General features: G+C 37.0%; 1 protein-coding gene across 9 annotated transcripts in view; it reads left to right on the top strand.

Annotated features, from left to right (window-relative positions):
• The window catches only part of FKBP5 (FKBP prolyl isomerase 5), a 98,374-nt gene that overhangs the window by 14,037 nt on the left and 65,031 nt on the right, over positions 1 to 19,306 (top strand). The window lies entirely within an intron of this gene.

Consider the following 19,306-nt stretch of genomic DNA (forward strand, 5'->3'; position numbering starts at 1 on the left):
ATTTTATCGCTATTTTAAAACTTGCCAATGGCTTTTCTAAAAGTGAATCATGAATTATGTGAAATAATTAACTTTAAAAGAGGAAAATAAAGATACATTTTTGAACCTACATTTTATGTCAGTTGGGTTAACAGATTATTCGGTAATGTGAAGATATAATCTTTTAAGTTAAATTTCTTTATATTAATCTAGTCATTGAAAGGACTTGATTGTAATTAAAACAAAAAAGGTAAGGACCATTAAAAACAAAGTCAGAAAACAAGCATAAATCACTTGAGAAATAATGAGCAGGATGAGGGAGTGGGAAGAAATCTTTAATCTGAGGCAAGATAGCTTCTGTATTTGAACATTAAATTTAGCTCTGAGCATCCTGGCAAGCAAGAGAAAAAAGGAAACAGGACGGGTTTCTTTGTTATTGTCTGATAAAGAAAGCTTATCGGTTTTTCAGGAGAGAAACTTTTTCTGAGTTCTAAGTTATAAAAGGAGTTTATGTGAATTCTTATATAAGGAATATAATTTATTATTGTATTTTGGAAATTTTATAATATAATTTACAATTTCCATTTTTATAAATTATTAAACTCTTGCTGTTCCTGTGTTAGCTGCTGTGTACCATTTATATGCAATGTAGTTATATTTGGTCGTACTAAGTTCATGTCCACTGTTGTCAGAAGTGGAAATACCATGGCTGAGGTGTGTTTATATGTTGCCTCTAGAGTTATAGCCATTGACGAACAGGAAACTGAAAGCTAAAAGTTCAGGAAATGTGTTGTATTTAGACTTTGTGGAAAAAATATATATGATACTTAACTACTGAAATCCATGGCCATTTGAAGACTGAAAAATTAGTGTATGCATTTAATTACAGATGAATATTACGGATTCTTATAACAATGCTGTTAGATGCTTAAATATGATAATAGATACAGTATGTGCATTGTAGGCCAGGAAAATTGTGCAATGCTAGAAAAAAAATGCAACCGATTATTATATGTGTTCAGCTATATGCTTTCAAGAAATAAAACAGCTGGCACATCCGTCGAATTCTTCAAGGATGTCTTATTTTCACAGAATTACAGTTTTGGTTTTAGTTTAGTTCCAGGGAAGGGGAGGTTTCTGTTTTACAAGACAGCTCGTTTTACTCTTAGGAAGTTCTGATGGTTAAGTTTTATTTTCTCATATTGAATTGAGCTTTGTTTCTCTGTAATTTATTAATATACTCTGTAGTTTTCTTAGTGTTGAAAATAAAATGATTGATCACAATTATTTAAAAAGTTAAATGTATCTCAAATATTTTTTTTTAAGATATTGTGGCATTTCGGTGCCTCATAAAATACTACCTGCAGGAGTCTTGATTTTTGAAGTTATTAAAAAATTTTCTGTCGGAGTAGATGTGATTAATGTATATGCCTGGTAACCTGTATTTTCTTATTGTTTCTATGCTTAGCTGTTTTAACAGGATGTGATTTATATGGATTCAACATTTTCATTCTTTGAGATAAGTTTTAATAGCTTCTTAGAAATGGAAATTTTCTAATATTGTATTTTTGTTGCCATTCCATTGTTGTATATTTCAACAAAAGAGGTAACATCACTATTTCACTGCCACATTAGGTGAAAATTCTATTCACTAAAAAGTTCTTTTTAGGAATTTTAGCTGCATTATATGTCAGTAATTATAATCATTTTAATAGCCTCATTAAAATTAGTGTCTTTTCAGGATTGATTTTGGTTTGGATCTGTTAGGGTCATGTGTTCACCTCTGAACTATTATGGTGGCCAAGGGGACAGAAAGCGCCCACTGGCGAAGATCAGGGATGGGTCCACCCCAAGAAGTGAGGAGAAGTGGTTCCTCAGCAGGTAGTCCCAGAATGCTGTTGCCAGCAGAAGCGAGAATGGGCTTTGGGCTGACAGAACAAGGAGTCTCAACAAGCCCAGACCATAAAGGGCCTGGTATAGTGGAATAAGGAGCTGATCTGTTGTTGCAATAGAGGGTTCTTTTCAAGAACAACTTCTGCTTTGTTCTTACTACGTAGTTCATGTTCACTGTACAAAAATTTAGTAAACACAGACACACACATATATATCAGTGAAGAAAATTAAAGGAAATTTAAAAAATTTCCTATAACATTTTTTTCCCCTCTTTGAATGTTCTTAGTTAATTTCCCTTAAGCTTCATTTAACATCTAGGTTACTTCTTATTTATCTGAAAGGGTGCTTATTGAACTGTTCTTTCTACAAATTGTGCTTCTAGTAACTTTTAAAATTAATTATGAAGGAAATAGGAGTTAATTTTTAAAGGCTTTGTTTTTGTTTTATATAATTATTCTATTAATTTGTATCTATTTTATGGGAAACTATAGGCATAATAGGCATAATGAGAACACACACCTGGAAGTCAGAGTGGTTCTTACAGGGGAAACAGGAAAAATGGAGACCAAAAGCCCTTTTGGTAAGCTCTTTAGAGCAAAGTCTAGGTCCTTCTTGTTTACCATTATGTCAGTGTAATCAGGCACAATGCCTGACACATAATAAGTGGTCCATAAATAGTTGTTGAATGAATGGATGAGTTTCTCATTAAGCATTTTGAGTAGCTCATATTTTCTGCACTGTGGATAATCAAGATCAATTATATTCATCCAAAGTTAAGAGCCTTTGCTATGCTTAGCCTTTTCTTTCTTTTCTTTATGAAAATTTAATAAACTGATTATTTTTTAGGAAGATATATATATGTACGTACACACACACACCAAAAAGTGAAAATCCTTTGTTTCATCCCTGAATCCCTTCAGAATTAGCTACTATTAGTGGTTTGTTATATTTCTTTCTAGATATTTTCTTGCATTTACAAATGTATGTGTGTTTTCTTTATACAAATAGATGATCATGTACATTCTGTTTTTTTTTTTTAAAGATTTTATTTATTTATTTTTCCCCCCAAAGCCCCAGCAGATTGTTGTATGTCATAGCTGCACATCCTTCCAGTTGCTGTATGTGGGACGCAGCCTCAGCATGGCCGGAGAAGCGGTGCGTCGGTGCGCGCCCGGGATCCGAACCCGGGCCGCCAGCAGCAGAGCACGCGCACTTAACCGCTGAGCCACGGGGCCGGCCCTACATTCTGTTTTATAACTTGCTTTTTTTCTCCTTCATGCCATTCTTAAACATCTTTCCATATCAATTCATATACAGCTCCTTCTTTATTTTTAATTGCTGTGTAATATTCTGTTGTGGAGATGTATAATAGTAAGGAAATTCCAGTTGTGTCCCATTTTTTTTAACTATTACAACAATGTTTAATACTCTTCTGCATATAACTTTGCTTGCTTCTCTGACAATATCTCCAGGTGATTTCCTGGAAGTGGTATTGCTAGGCTAAAGGATACTTGAACTTAAACTTTTTATAGATATTGGCAGATTCACTCTTCAAAATATTTTACCACTTTATACTCTCACTGAGGATATAAGGTGTTATTTTCTGATAACTGTACACACTTTCATTTTGTGGATTAGAAGGGTTCAACTTTTGAAATTGAATCCTTCTCGTGGTAATTTGAGCTGTTCAGAAGACGATAGATTAAGGACTATATTTATTCCTGTGGTCTCGTGTGATATAGTCCTGTGGTCTCATGTAGTTAGCTGAAGTCGAGTGGAAGATGGTGGGCTATGTTCTCTGCAGACCCATAGTGTGCTTTGCACTGATTCAGATATGGAAGATCAAGATGTTGGTTTTCTAGGGTTTTGTCCCCTTAGAATGTTTAAGATAAATATTTACCAGTAACAATCTCGAGGGGTAGAAGCCCCTGAGTTCTGGTTTGAGAAGTTTGGATTTGTTGTCCTGGGAAACTATTTGAAATCCTTGAATTGGGGCGTGTACTGTATGAGAGAATTTTTTCTGGCAGCTTGTATAGAATGAATGGAAGTGAGTGAGTAGGCTGGAAGGAGGCCAGTCAGCTAGAGAATTGTGATAATTCAAGAAGGAAATGAAGAAAACCTAGAATATGGTGATAGCTATGGAATTGGAAAGTGAGATAGTAGGAAACACAATGAACAGTTGGCAGGTCCTGTTGACTAAATGGAGAAAAATTATGTTAAAATCGTAATCCTAGAAGAAAAGCCAGATAATACAGATAATGAAGTAAATAGAGAAGGGGCCAATTTTGAAAAAGTTCATTTTCTATAAAAATGTAGAAATATAAAAGAGTCCTGAAGTATCTGTAGTTAGGCAATTAGAGAGAGATCAAAAACTGGAGAAGGGAAGAAGGAGTTATAACTAGGTTTGGGAGTTATCCTAATAGAGGTGGTAGTTGAAATTAAGAGTGGCTAAGTTCTGGTATGAAGTGATTGACATGGGAAAAACTGTTGATTGAGAACTACATTTTGAAAAGGGGTACTCTTGGTAATGGGAGGTGGGATGACAAAATAATCAGGGAAAGAAGAAAATAATCTGAGGAGTAGAAAAGAATCAGGAGAAATGTTACTTTCATTCTTTTACTCTACATATGATTTACTGGATGTTTTCCAGGTAGGTACCACATTCTTCCTTTGGTAGTACTACCTCAGAAGATTTTGATGGTTATGTTAAAGGTGGAGTTAATTTTCTTCCTGAAGTTGAATATTATACTTGACAAAAGGTCTTGAAAAAGTAGCTTTGGTGTCATATGCTAAGTTCATTCTAGTTTCATAGAATCTTTTCATCTTGTTTTAATATATGTGGGTCTTAAACAAGAAAAAATACAGCTTTTTGTTGGATAGATAAAAGTCCAGATACCTTGGGCATTTTAATTGATCATTTAAAAAATGTTTCCTGGCTTTTGAAACTTGGCTAATAACAAATAAGAATCCATATCTTTTTAGAAGCACATAATGTGAATTTAGAGTTTTTACTATCTTAGTGCTTGTCAGGATGGAGCCTATTCACAGGAGATAATCTAGAACCACAGTCAGAGACCTGTTACTACTAGAGAGTCAGTATGTGAAATGGTTGGAGTGCAGGCCTAGGAGTCCTTCCACCTGGTTCCTCTGCTCACAGGCAGTATTATGCCCCTGAATTTCGCCATCTGGAAATGGCAATAACAGTTCCTATATCATAGGGTTATTGAGAGGATCCATCATGGAACTTACATTCTATAGTAAGGAGAGGCAGGCAGTTTACAAATAAATATATGTGCCGGGTGGTAAGTGGAGGAAAAAAATGGCAGGGGTGATTACTGTCGTTTCTTGCTCTTTTATATCGGGTAATAAGGAAGGCCTCTCTGATAAGAAAGTATTTGAACAGAGACCTGAAGGAAGTGAGGGAGCAAACTGTGTCGCTATCTGGGGGAAGAGTTCCAGGCAGAGGGAACAGCAAATGCGGAAGCCCTGAGGAGGGGCATAGCAAGAAGGCCAATGTAACACGCAAAAGCAGAATGAGTGAGAGGAGGAGCAATAGGAAATAATTTTGGAGATAGCCACTGACCAGCATGTAGGGTTTTAAGCATAAGAAGGACTTTGGTTGTTATTCTGTGTGAGATGGGAAGCCATTGGAGTGTTGCCAGAGTAATTTTTTTTTTAGACTGGTCTGATTGTCACTTCTTTTCTTCAAAATGCTCCAGTTCTCTATTTCCTTTGGAATAAAGTTCAAATGCTTTATTCTGGCACACAGGGTCCTTCACAGTCAGGCCTCTGCCTATTTATTTAGCATTATCTGCCTCCTTCCCACATGTGCCCTTCACTTTTGCCAAATTGGATTACATGCAGTTCCCTGGATGTGTCATGATGATTCGTGTCTTTGTGTCTTTCTGCACGCTGTTTGCCTGTCAGAAACCCTCCCCTCACATGACATGGTCATTGGCTCTGTTTTAGAGAACCCTCTTTGTGCTCCGAGAGTACCCTGTGCCATGATCTCTCGCCAGTCCCTCCCGTAGCCACTTCGTACTCACGCCAATAGTCTCAGAATGTGCTGTGTTTTTATACCAGCCTTGGTTTTACTCTTGCCACACCCTTGCCAGTTGAAACTATGCCTGTCCTTCAAGAACCAGCTCAAACACTGCCATCTTTTCCCTACTTTATAAATTGCCATCTTTTCCTTACTCTTACAAATACTTTGTAGCTCTCTTATACTTTGAATCATAGTTATCTTGAATTAAAATGTTTCTTTGCCTTACCTCAACAAAATCCTTGGCCTTACTCATTTCACTTTCCATTGTAGCCCCAGTATACGGTCTTGCACACATTTCACATTCAGTGTGTATTCATGGTGTGTGGGATTCATGGGATAATTAGGAAACTATTGGATTTCAAGCCTCTAAGGGCCAAAAGCAGCAAAAATGAACAAAGTGAGATGCCTATTAAATTAACAAAATTTTACTATAGTGTGTTGTTGGTGATGGCATGGTTACCTTGGTTCTCTCATATATTTACTCCTGGCGGGAAATATTAGCGCACCCCTTTCGAAATGTAGTTTGGCAAAATGTATTTAGACGCATAAATGTTCATGGTTTTTGACCTAATGACGCCACTTCTGGAAATCATTTTAAGAAAATAATACAAACCAGAATGAGAATTATAACAGCTACCTCTACTACTAATGATGAAAGTTTACTATGTGACAGGGACCATGAAAATTTAAGTTACTTAATTCAATCCTCAGACTCCTAAGAGGTGTGAATAGTGTTAACCTCATATCATAGATGGGGAAATGAGGCACAAAGAAGTTAAGTGACTTGCCCAAGATCATGCAGCTGTTGTCAGGCCAAGATTCCCACTGAAGCAGACTATTCCAAGAATCCATACTTTTAATTATATGATAAAAGCCTAGGCACAAAAATGTTCATAGCAGTGTTATGTAGTATAGATAAATTGGAAGCAATGTATATCATGAATTATGGTCCATCCATTCAATAGAATAATTTTGATAACAGCTTTATTGAGATAAAATTTACGTAGCATAATATTCACCTCTTTAGAACTATTCAAGTCAGTAATTTCCAGTATATTCACATAGTTGTGCAACTATAACCATTATCCCACTTAAGAACATTTTATCACCCCAAAAGAAATCTTAACCCATTAGCCCTTAGCGGTCACTCCCTACTTCCCCCATTACCCTAGGCAATCACCCCAGTCTACTTTTTGTCTCTATGGATTTGCATATTCCAGACATATCATATAAATGGAATCATACAATATGTGGCATTTTGTGTCTGGCTTTCATTTAGTATAACGTTTTCACGGTTCATCCATATTGTAGCATGTTGTCAGTATTTCATTGCTTTTCGTTTCTGAATAATATTCCATTGTATGGCTATACTACATTTTGTTTATCCATTCATTAGTTAATGGACATTTGGATTGTTTCTATTCTTTGGCTGTAATGAATAATGCTGTTATGAATAATGCTGTTATGAACATTCACGTACAAGTTTTTGTGTGGACATATGTTTTCATTTTTCTTAGAATTATTGATCAAATGATAACTCTGTTTAACTTTTAGGCGAACTGCCAGACTATTTTCCAAAGCAGCTGCACCATTTTTCTTTCCCACTAGGAACATATGAGGGTTCCATTTTCTCCACATCTTTGCCAGTACTTGTTATTATCTATCTGTTTGCTAATAGCCATCCTAGTGGGTGTGGAGTGGTATCTCACTGTGGTTTTGATTTGCGTTTCCCTAATGATTAATGATGTTGAGCATCTTTTCACGTACTGAATGGCCATTTGTATATCTTCTTTGGAGAAATGTCTGAGTCCTTTGCCCATTTTTTAATTGGGTTATTTGTCTTTTTGTTATTGAGTTGTAGGAGTTCTTAATATATTCTGGATGCAGTCTCATTCTCAGATATATGATTTGCAAAATTTTTCTCACATCCTATGCATTTGCTTTTCACTTTCTTGATGGTGTCCTTTGAAGTACAAGTTTTTAACGTTCATGAAGTCTAATTTATCTATTTTTTTTTTAAGTTGCTTGTGCTTTCAGTTTTACATAAGAAACCCTTGTGTAATCCAAGGTCAACAAAGATTTATCCCTGTGTTTTCTCCTAAGAGTTTGATAGTTTTAGCTCTTACGTTGAGGTCTTTGATCCATTTTGAGTTACTTTTTCTATATGGTGTGAGGTGGGGTGTCCAACTTGGTAATCTTTTGCATATGGAGATCCAGTTGTCCCAGCACCATTTGTTGAAAAGACTACTCTTTCCTCCATTGAATTGTCTTTGCATCCTTTTCAAATGCCAATTGACCATAAGTATAAAAGTTTATTTCTCAGCTCTCAGTTCTATTCCTTTGATCTATGTATCTGTCCTTATCCTAGTACCAGACTAGCTTGATTACTGTAGCTTTGTAGTAAGTTTTACAACCATAAAGTGTGAGTCCTCCCAACTTTGTTCTTTTCAAGGTTAATTTGGCTATTTTGGGTCCTTCACATTTCCATATATAGTTTTGGATCAGTTTGTTAATTTTTGCGGCAAAGCCAGCTCAAGTTTTGACAGGATTGTGTTGAACCGATCAGTTTGGGAAGCATTCAATAGAATATAATGCGATCATTTTAAATTATGGTTTTGAAGACAAAAATAACATTTAAAATATATATAGTGTTGACTAGGAAGAAGCAGAATATAAAATATATACACTATGATTGCAACTATATGAAAAAATGCATATAAGAAGGCTGTTAAACAGTATGGTTCTGGAACAAAAACAGACACACAGATCAATGGAACAGAATCAAGAGCCCAGAAATAAACGCATACATCAATGGACAGCTAATTTTCGACAAAGAAGCCAAGAACATAGGATGGAGAAAGGAAAGACTTTTCAATAAATGGTGTTGGGAAAACTGGACACCCGCATGCAAAAAAATGAAAGTAGACCATTATCTTATTATACCATACACAAAAATTAAAATGAATTAAAGATTTGAGTGTAAGTCCGGAAACCATAAAACTCCCAGAAGAAAACTTGGGCAGTATGCTTTTCAACGTTGGACTTAGCAGTGTCTTTTTGAATATCATGTCTCCTTAGGCTAGGGAAACAGAAGAAAAAATAAACAGATGGGACTCCATCAAACTAAAAAGCTCTGTACAGTAAAGGAAACCATCAACAAAATGAAAAGACAACCTAACAATTGGGAGAAGATATTTACAAATCATATGTATGATAAGGGGTTAACATCCAAAACATATAAAGAACTCATAGAACTCAACAACAAAAAACCAACCCAATTTAAAAAATGGGCAGAGGATCTGAACAGACATTTTTCCAAAGAAGATATACAGATGGCCAACAGGCACATGAAAAGATATTCAACATCACTAATTATTAGGGAAATGCAAATCAGAACTACAATATCACCTCACACCCGTCAGAATGGCTATTATTAAAAAGACGAGAAATAACAAGTGTTGGAGAGGATGTGGGGAAACGAGAACCCTCATACCCTGCTGGTGGGAATCTAAACTGTAGAGACACTGTGGAAAACAATATGGAGATCCCTCCAAAAATTAAAAATAGTGCTATCATATCAAACTATTCCACTTCTGGGTATTTATCCAAAGAACATGAAAATACTAATTCAAAAAGGTATATGCACTAGAATGTTCACTACGGCATTATTCACAATAGCTGAAACTTGGTAACAAGCTAAATGCCCATCAAGGGATGAATGGATAAAGAAGATGTGATGTATATATACACAATGGAATACTACTCAGCCATAAAAAAAGATGAAGTCTTGCTATTTGCGACAACATGGATGGACCTTGAGGGCATTATGTTAAGTGAAATAAGTCAGATAGAGGGAGAGAAAGCCAAATACCATATGATTTCACTCCTATGTGGAAGATAAAACAACCAGAACAACAACAAACACACACATAGACACAGAGAACAGATTGGCGGTTACCGGAGTGGAGGGGGGAGGGCGAAAGGGGGTAAAAGGTCACATGCGTACAGTGATGGATGGAGGAAAAAAAAAGTTGTTAAAATATACCCCTATGAAGAAAATGAGAAGACAAGCCACAGACTGGAGAAAGTATTTGCAAAAGATGCATCTGATAAAGAACTGTTATCCAAAATATACAAAGAATTTTTTAAACTCAACAGTAAGAAAACAGATAACCCAATTAAATTACCTGATTTAAAAATAGGCAAAAGACCTGAACAGACACCTCACCAAAGAAGATATACAGATGGCAAATAAGCATATGAAAAGATGCTCCACATCATATGTCATTAGGGAATTGTAAATTAAAACAACAATGAGATACCATTGCATACCTATTAGAATGGCCAAAGTCCAAAACACTAACAACACTGGTGAGTTGTAGAGCAACAGGAGTTCTCATTCATTGCTGATGGGAATGGGAAATGGTATAGCTACTTTAGAAGGCAGTTTGGCAGTTTCTTACAAAACTGAACATACTCTTGCCATACAATCCAGCAATTGCATTTCTTGGTATTTACTCAAATAAACTGAAATCTTATGTCCACACAGAAACCTACACACACATGTTTATAGCAGCTTTATTCATAATTGCTAAAAATTGGAAGCAACTAAGATGTCCCTCAAAAAAAAAAAAAAAAAAACCATGGTACATCCATACAATGGAATATTATTCATTGCTGAAAAGAAATGAGCTCTTAAGCCATGAAAAGAGATGTAGGAACCTTAAATGTATGTTACCAAGTGAAAGAAGCCAATCTGAAAAGGCTACATCCTGTATGATTTCAACTATGTGACATTCTAGAAAAGGCAAAATTGTGGAGAATTAATAAAAAGATCAGGGGTTACAGGGAGGGAGAGATGAATAGGCAGAGCACAGAGAATTTTTAGGACAGGGTAACTATTCTATATGATGGTATAATGATGGATACATGTCATACATTTGTCAAAACTCATAGAATGTGCAACACCAAGAGTGAACCCTAATGTAAACTATGGACTTTTGGATAATAATTTGTCGATGTAGGTTCATTGATTGTAACAAATGCGTACCATTCTGGTGGGGGATGTTGATAGTGGGTGAAGCTGCGTGTTGGTGGTATGTGGGAGCTCTGTGCTTTTTGCTCGATTTTGCTGTAAACCTAAAACTACTCTAAAAAATAAATTCTGTTAAAAAAAGTACCCCTAAATTGTAATATTGGGATTATGGTTCTTTTTTCCTTTCTTTATTTCCCAAGCTTTCTGTAATATATAACTATATTACACCTATAATTTTAACTAAGTTTTGGCTAATAGAATAATTTTCTAACTCAAGAGGCAACTCTTAGCTCTGTAGATAAAAACCAGAGTTACCTAACTTTCCAGGAAGAATATGTGAAGGTGAGGAGCTGGGGTATAAAGTTGTGGTTAGAATGAGCCAGTCTCAAGTTTAGCATTCACCTCCTTGAATTCTCCTTTCTCTCTCCAATCAGTTTCCTTCACTTTCTTCTCTGCTTTCTCACTCTCCATTAAAAGCCCTCCCTCACACCCTAGAGGGCTTAGGATTTTCCTGAGAATCCTTTAGGTGAAATTTTGGGAATCGGACTAGTTTGTGTAATTGCCATTGATAAATGGAATGAATGGTGGTTGAGCAGCATGAGGGCAAGGAGCCAGACAATGCAGTCTGAGGCACAGAAGACACTTTGACGGAAAGTGATTTTGAGAGGAGGAAAAGAAAGTCATCTAAGCAGAGCTCTTTACTCCCTTTTTTGCCCCTGTTGTGTTCTATCACTTTTTTTGCATCTGTTTATGTTGTTTTCTTATGAAATTATATGCTTTTGAAGGGCAGAGATCTGCTAGGGCTAGTTAAAAGTTTAGATAGGCACAGAGAAGCAAGCAGTGTGGTCGGTGACAGACTGCTGTTCATGTTGTTTGGAAGTGCCGCTGCAGGGTGTGTGTGTTCTAAATAGTTTGGAGGTTCTCTTTCTAGTTTAAGCAGTGTTAAAATCTCGGTATATTGAAATACTTTATAGGTATATAATAGAGGTCCATTTGAGGTTTGTTCCACACCAAAAGCAAGTTTTATAGACCTGCTAAAGACTATTAATACCGGTGTCTACTGCAAGCCAACTTTTGTAGCATTATGACTTTGAAATATTAAGATGATTTCTCTTGTATATTTTTCAGTTGAATGAATCAAAAGAAGGGGAAAAACAGTTTTTAACTCAGATTTCTTTTAACTGTGGTATATTTATTAATGGCCTTTAGAAATGTAAAATCATAATTTTTTCATTTTTTTCTTGTAAGGTGTAAAAGAATCGTTTCTCACATAGATTAAAGAAAAAAACGAGATACTGCAATTATCTAGATTTCCAGAAATATGCACAAAACCATGGTTTCAACTGCTTGATCCTTTTGAGGCCTGTTTTTAAGCTTTGTTAGAAGGGATCAGAGCAGTCTTCAGTTAAAACCTTTAAAATAAGGTACCTGCCTTTTTAGGAGAGAGATTTATCATCATTAGTTACAGGCTTTGACTTTTGTAGTGTTGTGGAAAAACTGTACCCTTCAAATTTCAAACTGTAAAAATTTGTTCTAAACAGTGTTTATCAGATACTTTTTCCCCGCTTGAAACTCCGTTCATGATACTTTTTTTTTTTCCCCCTGTGTCTCCCTATTTCTGGTTTAAAAATATACTGATGGACTTGTGCTTCTGGCTAAGACGGAATAACAGAAATTGGGTTTACTCTCTTGACTGTAATCACATAACAAATAAACAAAAACCCCAGAAAAAATATGAAGTTTTGAACACTGAACAACGGGCAGCACAGGACAGTGATCCCCAAGAAAGTGGAAACAAACAGAGGAACCCTACAATTATCCTAGCTTACTGCCTGAAGAGAGTTTCAGGTTGAAGCTTAAAGAGGAGGAACCGAGGCAGAGCCCAACAATCTCCTTGAGTTGAGGAGACAGTGCTGGAGTCCAGGGAGGTCAAGGTGGCTAGAGTTTGAAGAAGAGAGAGCCACACAAGGAGAGAACTCCAGAGGTTTGCAGCGAGTCCCCCTTAAGTCTTCAGATGAGTGCTGGTCAGTGCATGTGTTGTGTGGAAGCTACCTGAAGCCAAGAAAGAACTGCCCAAAAGGATTAGAGGGAACAATCCCTGATTCTTTCTTAGGGTTGAGAATAGTTTGTGTTCCCACCAGCCAGAGAAGAAAGACCTCAGAAGTCACAGGACATGGAGTAGAGTACTCAGAAGGGTATTGCCTCAGTGGTGGGACAAATGTAGCCCTAAACTGAAGACTGCTCTGATCCCTTCTAACAAAGCTTAAAAACAGGCCTCAAAAGGATCAAACTGTTTCTAAGTAACTTAACTGCATCCCAGAGCAAAGGTCAATATTTATAGTTATGCAGAAATACCTAGCAAGGTAAAATTCACCAAGGTAAAATTCACATTTGGCCCCTAGTCAAAAATTATCAGACTTGTAATGAAGCAGGAAGAATACCCCATGAAGAGGAAGATCAATCAATAGAAACAGACCCAGAAATGACACAGATGATAGAATTAGTAGACAAAGACATTAAAACAGTTATTATGACTATATTCCATATGTTCAAGAAAGTAGAGGAAAGATTGAGAATGTTAACAGATATGAAATACATTTAAAAGACCTAAATTGAACATCTAGAGATGAAAACTACATGTGAGATGAAAAATACACTACATGGGATTTGCAGCAATTTAGACAGTGCAGAAGAAAAAAATTGGTAAATTTGAAACCATAGCAATACAAACTATCCAAAATAAAACTCAGAAAGGAAATAAAGACTAGGAAGAAAATGAGTAGAGCATCAGTGAGCTGTGGGACAACTTAAGGTGGCCTACATGTAATTGTAGTACATGTAATTGTAGTCTTGAGGAAAAGGGGGGAGGTGCAGAAGAAAATTTTGAAGGAACAATGGCCAGAAATTTCCAAATTTGATAAAAATTGTAAACCCAGAGATCCAAAAGGAAAAAGGGAACAAAAAACAGATGTGACAAATAGAAAACAAATCATAAGATGTTAGATTTACACCAAACCATATCAGTAATTACGTTAATATAAATGGTCTAAACAGCCCAATTAAAAGGCAGAGCTTAGGGGCCGGCCCGGTGGCGCAAGCAGTTAAGTGCGCGTGCTCCGCTGCGGTGGCCCGGGGTTCGCTGGTTCGGATCCCGGGCGCGCACCGACGCACTGCTTGGTAAGCCATGCTGTGGCGGCGTCCCATATAAAGTGGAGGAAGATAGGCACCGATGTTAGCCCAGGGCCGTCTTCCTCAGCAAAAAAGGAGGAGGATTGGCGGATGTTAGCTCAGGGCTGATCTCCTCATAAAAAAAAAAAAAAAAAGGCAGAGCTTAGTAGATTGGGTACGAAAGCAAGACTCAACTTATGCTGCCTAAAAGAAACCTACTGTACATATTAAGATACAAATAGGCTAAAAGTAAAAGGTTAGTAAAGGATGTCCCATGCTAACACTAATCGTAATCAAAAGAAAGTTGGAATAACTATGTTAATTTCAGACAAAATAGATTTTAGAGTGAAGAATATTACCAGGAATAAAGAGGGTCATTTCATTGTGATAAAGAGGTCAATTCATCAAGTAGAATTAATAGTCCTAAATATTTATGCACCTAATAACAGAGCTTCAAAATATATGAATCAGAAACTGATAGAACTGAAAAGAGAAAGAGATCTACAATTATAGTTGGAGATTTTAGTACCTTATCTCTCAATAATTGACAGAACAAGTAGACAAAAAATCAGTAATGATTTAGAAGACTTAAATAGCACTATCAACCAGTTGACTTAATTGACATTTATATGACATTCTACCCAACACAAGCAGAATGCATATTCTGTTCAATTGTACACACAACATTTACTAATATAGACCACATTTTACATCTGCTATGTGTATGTATAGACATATACTTTCAACGCACTTCAGAGATATATTAATTATGCTAGGGTTTTCTTAATAGCCACTGCTTCTGATTAAAACAATATTATTTTTACTTTTATAGTTGAATACTCAGGTATGGTATAATTCTCCAGATTAGATTTTTCAGAGTAGATTTAGAGAAGAAATACAGTTAACTGCTAATGATAGTTCAGCACTGATTCTTTATAGTGTTTGATATTTTACTGTCTATATTGGCTGCTTTTGAAAATCACAATTCATTTCAGTGTTTATTGAGTGCCTCTTATATGCCATTCACTTATACTAGGTGGTGGGGGTACAAAAATGAGAAGGACATATTCTCTGCCTATACAGTGTTTACAGACCTTTGTCATATGTTACCTTGTTGGCCCGTTCTTAGAAATCATCAGCAGACTTGGAATCAGACTGTTTGGCCCAAGTGAATTAACCCAGGTTAATAATCTACCACTGTGGCACAGGTAGAAATTGAATTTTTCTCTCAAAATGTGAACAAGTAATAGAGGCTTACTCTTAGCTGTCTTTACCCTTGCCAGAATGTAAGTTCCATGGAGACAGAGATTGTTTTCTGTTTACTCCTGTATCTCCATTGCCTAGAACAGTGCCTGGCACATAGTAGGTGCTCAGTAGATACTTGTTGAATGAATAGGTGAATAGCTCCTTATCTTTCAGCTTTAAACTCAGACATCTACTTCTTGTAGTGTTCTTCCGCTCTGAGCTGGCTACCCACCCCTTTATGGATATATTTTCCTTACATTCCCATTGGCCAGAATTTAGTCACATGGCCAACACTTGGCTGCAAGGGAGAAAATTGGGGCTTTATTCTGGGAAGCTTCGTGTCCAGTTAAAAAGTGGAGGTTTTATTACTAAGGAAGAAGTGGAGAAAAGGATTACTGAGGATTACTCGCAGTCTCTGCCACACTCTAACAGTCATATGTATCAGATGCACCTTTGAGCTAAGGGGTGACATGATGTGGTGTGGAGCAGGCCACACCTATAGTGAGAAGTAAGAGGGCCCGCATGAAGCCAAAGTACCAGAGAAGGATTCACATGCTTGCCTCAGAGGGAAAAGAGCAGGAAATGGTTTTATCTGAACAATGGTATGGTATTAAATAACAATGAGAGGAACAGTGCTTTCGAGGTGCTGCGAGATCTTTTTAATCTATTATTGGTAATATTGCTCACTTCTTCAGTGATGGTTTGAGTTTTTTAAACTGTTCAGCTGTACTGCCAAGAGTCCTAGTAATCAGAAGTGAGGCTTAGATATTAAAGGTTTGAGAACTGCTGTTTTATTTACTTCGTAGTAATTGCAACTAGACATTTATCTTTATTGCGTAGAATCTGATAACTCCCCGATGTATAACTTTCATCAAGGCTTCTCTCCTGAGCTCAGGCCTTGTCTCTGCCTGCCTTCTGGGTATCTCACAAGCACCTCACGCTCAACCAGAGTTCTCTTCCTCTGCGTAGAAGGCCCTCCAAAATGTTTAAATTAAATTGAACAGAAAGAAGAAAAAGTTCTGATGAGTGGAACCATGAAATATTTCATCTTATTGTCCTAAGTTTAAAAAAAAAATCATGAAAGTAGTACATGTTTAGTGTTAAACTATTTAAATGATACAAAATAAAATTTAAGAAGTGAAAATTCCTTCTTATACCCCCTCCTCCCAAATCTCATTCTCCAGAGGTAACACTGTTTTAACAGTGAGTATCTTCCCAAACTTCTTGTATATATATTCAGATGTATACACACATATACATTATTTTCCTCCTAAAAATAGGATATATTACAAATTGTTCTACAACTTGTCATTTGCTTAATAGCACATCTAGGACATCTTTCCATCTTTTTATGACATTATTAGAAAATTGTTTACCTGGAATAGCTAAGACCTCACTTGTTCCATATTAATATTTCAGAGTTTAGCTGTCTTAACTCTAAGGAAGAAACAATGATGAAAAAGACATTTTAGCATGTAACATCTGCATAATTGTAATCCAGTGTTCTAAAATGATTGCACACACCAAAATCCACAAACAGCTAGGATCCGTGGTTGGTTGCTGAAAGTAATTATGATATACCACATTGTCTGTATCATATGTATTATCCCATTGTGACATCATGAACTGACTTTTTTTTTTTTTTACAGCCTAGAGGACCAGATCATCACTGGATACTATGTACTGTTACAATACACTTCATTTTTACAAGGATATTCTTTTTTAATGGATGAACATTTATAAAATCCTTTCTCAATTCAATTGTTTGGATGCTCTTGGTGTGTAGACTCTTAGCTAAATGATTCCCTACTGTATAGATTTATCTCATCCTTTTCAAAGACTGCATAATATTTTTATAGTATGAATTTGCCAAATTTTATTTAAACATTCCCATGACCATCCTCTTGAGGAAAAACTTTAGAATACTTTTATTTAGCCATACAGTTAATTTAGCTGTAACTTAAGCAATCCATAAATGTCTAATTGATGAACAGATCTATGCCTATGTTCTTCCTACTCTTTTTTTTTTTTTTGCTGGGGGAGATCGGCCCTGAGCTAACATCTGTTACCAATCTTCCTCTCTTTGCTTGAGGAAGATTGACCCTGAGCTAACATCTGTGCCATTCTGTCCTGTATTTTGTCTGTGGGTCACCGCCGCAGCATGGCTTGATGAGTGGTGTAGGTCTGTACCGGGGATCCGAACTCACAACCCAGGCCGCCAAAGCGGAGTGCCCCGTGCCCCGAACTTAACCTCTACGTCCCCGGGCTGGCCTCTGTTCTTCCTACTCTTGAATGATTACTTTTTTGTTCCTCTCCTTTCCCCTGTGTATTTAAGCCTGTCTAGTTATTTTCTTTTTTTAAGCCTTTGTGCTCCACTATCCTTTCACCTAAAGCATTTCACTTTTTCCCTTTTAGAAGCCTAGTGCAAGGTATCAAGCTTCTCACCTGTCACTTTTGCATCTTTATGCATTCCCCTTCTACTTAACTCTTATACTCACACTATGCTACCTTTCTCTTATTTCCAGTTCTTAACTTTCTCAGCCTTTACCACTGCCTAGTGCCCTTGGGAGATGCTAGTGGATACACAAAATCAGCAATTTTTTTTCCCTAAAATTTTAGTCAAATACTTATTCATAGAAGATGTCCTATTTTATTCTAAGTAAAATCTTCAAATATTTGAGAGGTAATTGCATTCACAAAATAAGAACGTGCTGGGGGCCAGCCCCGTGGCTTAGCGGTTAAGTGCATGCGCTCTGCTACTGGTGGCCCGGGTTCGGATCCCGGGCGCGCACCAACACACCGCTTGTCCGGCCATGCTGAGGCAGCATCCCACATATAGCAACTAGAAGGAGGTGCAGCTATGACATACAACTGTCTACTGGGGATTTGGAGAGAAAAAGGGAAAAAAAGGAGGAGGATTGGCAATAGATGTTAGCTCAGGGCCGGTCTGCCTCAGCAAAAAGAGGAAGATTGGCATGGATGTTAGCTCTGGGCTGATTTTCCTCGCAAAAAAAATAAATAAATAAGAACGTGCTAAGAAAAATGAGCAGTCAGATAATAAAAGAGTATACAGAAGTCAAAAATATTATTTAAAAAGTCCTTTGAGGGGCCGGCCCGGTGGCGCAAGCAGTTAAGAGCCCGCGCTCCGCTGCGGTGGCCCAGGGTTCGCTGGTTCGGATCCCGGGCATGCACCGACGGCACTGCTTGGGAAGCCATGCTGTGGAAACCTCACATATAAAGTGGAGGAAGATGGACATGGATGTTAGCCCAGGGCCAGTCTTCCTCAGCAAAAAAAAAAAAAAAAGAGGAGGATTGGCAGGTGTTAGCACAGGGCTGATCTCACACACAAAAAAAAAAAAACCTTTGAACAGATTAAGTGATATAATGGACATAGTTGACAACCAAATGGTGATCTAGAAATTACATCAAAGAAAATCTCTTAGAATATAGAGCAAAAAGACAAAGATGGGATCCGAGAGGAAAGCCCAATGTTTTTCAGCCCTGTGTGCACATTAGAATCATCTGAGATGCTTTTTAAATACACTGATGCCCTGGCCCCACCACAGAAGTTAAATCCAGACTCTCTGGGAGTGCGTCCAGGCATCAGTGGCTTTTTGAAGTGTCCCAGGTGATCCTAATGTTTATCCCAGGTTTAGAAACATGTTTAAGAGACCTGAAGGATAGAACCAAGATGTCCAAAGTCTGTCTAATAAGACTTCTAGAAGCAGAGGACAGACACTGAAGGAAAAGAAATAATGGTAGGAACTTCCCTGAGATCCCCCAAAGACTTGTCTTCAGCAATTAAGAACCAGGATATCAAGGCCCCTGCAGGAATTAAGGAAAGAAGACTAATACCACAATATATCCTGGTGATATGTCTGAACCCCAGAATAAAGAAAATCCTTACATCTTCCATAGGGAAAAATGGGAGCCACCTTGTG

The sequence above is a fragment of the Diceros bicornis genome, chromosome 14 (assembly GCF_020826845.1).
Source record: "Diceros bicornis minor isolate mBicDic1 chromosome 14, mDicBic1.mat.cur, whole genome shotgun sequence".
Taxonomy (NCBI): Eukaryota; Metazoa; Chordata; class Mammalia; order Perissodactyla; family Rhinocerotidae; genus Diceros; species Diceros bicornis.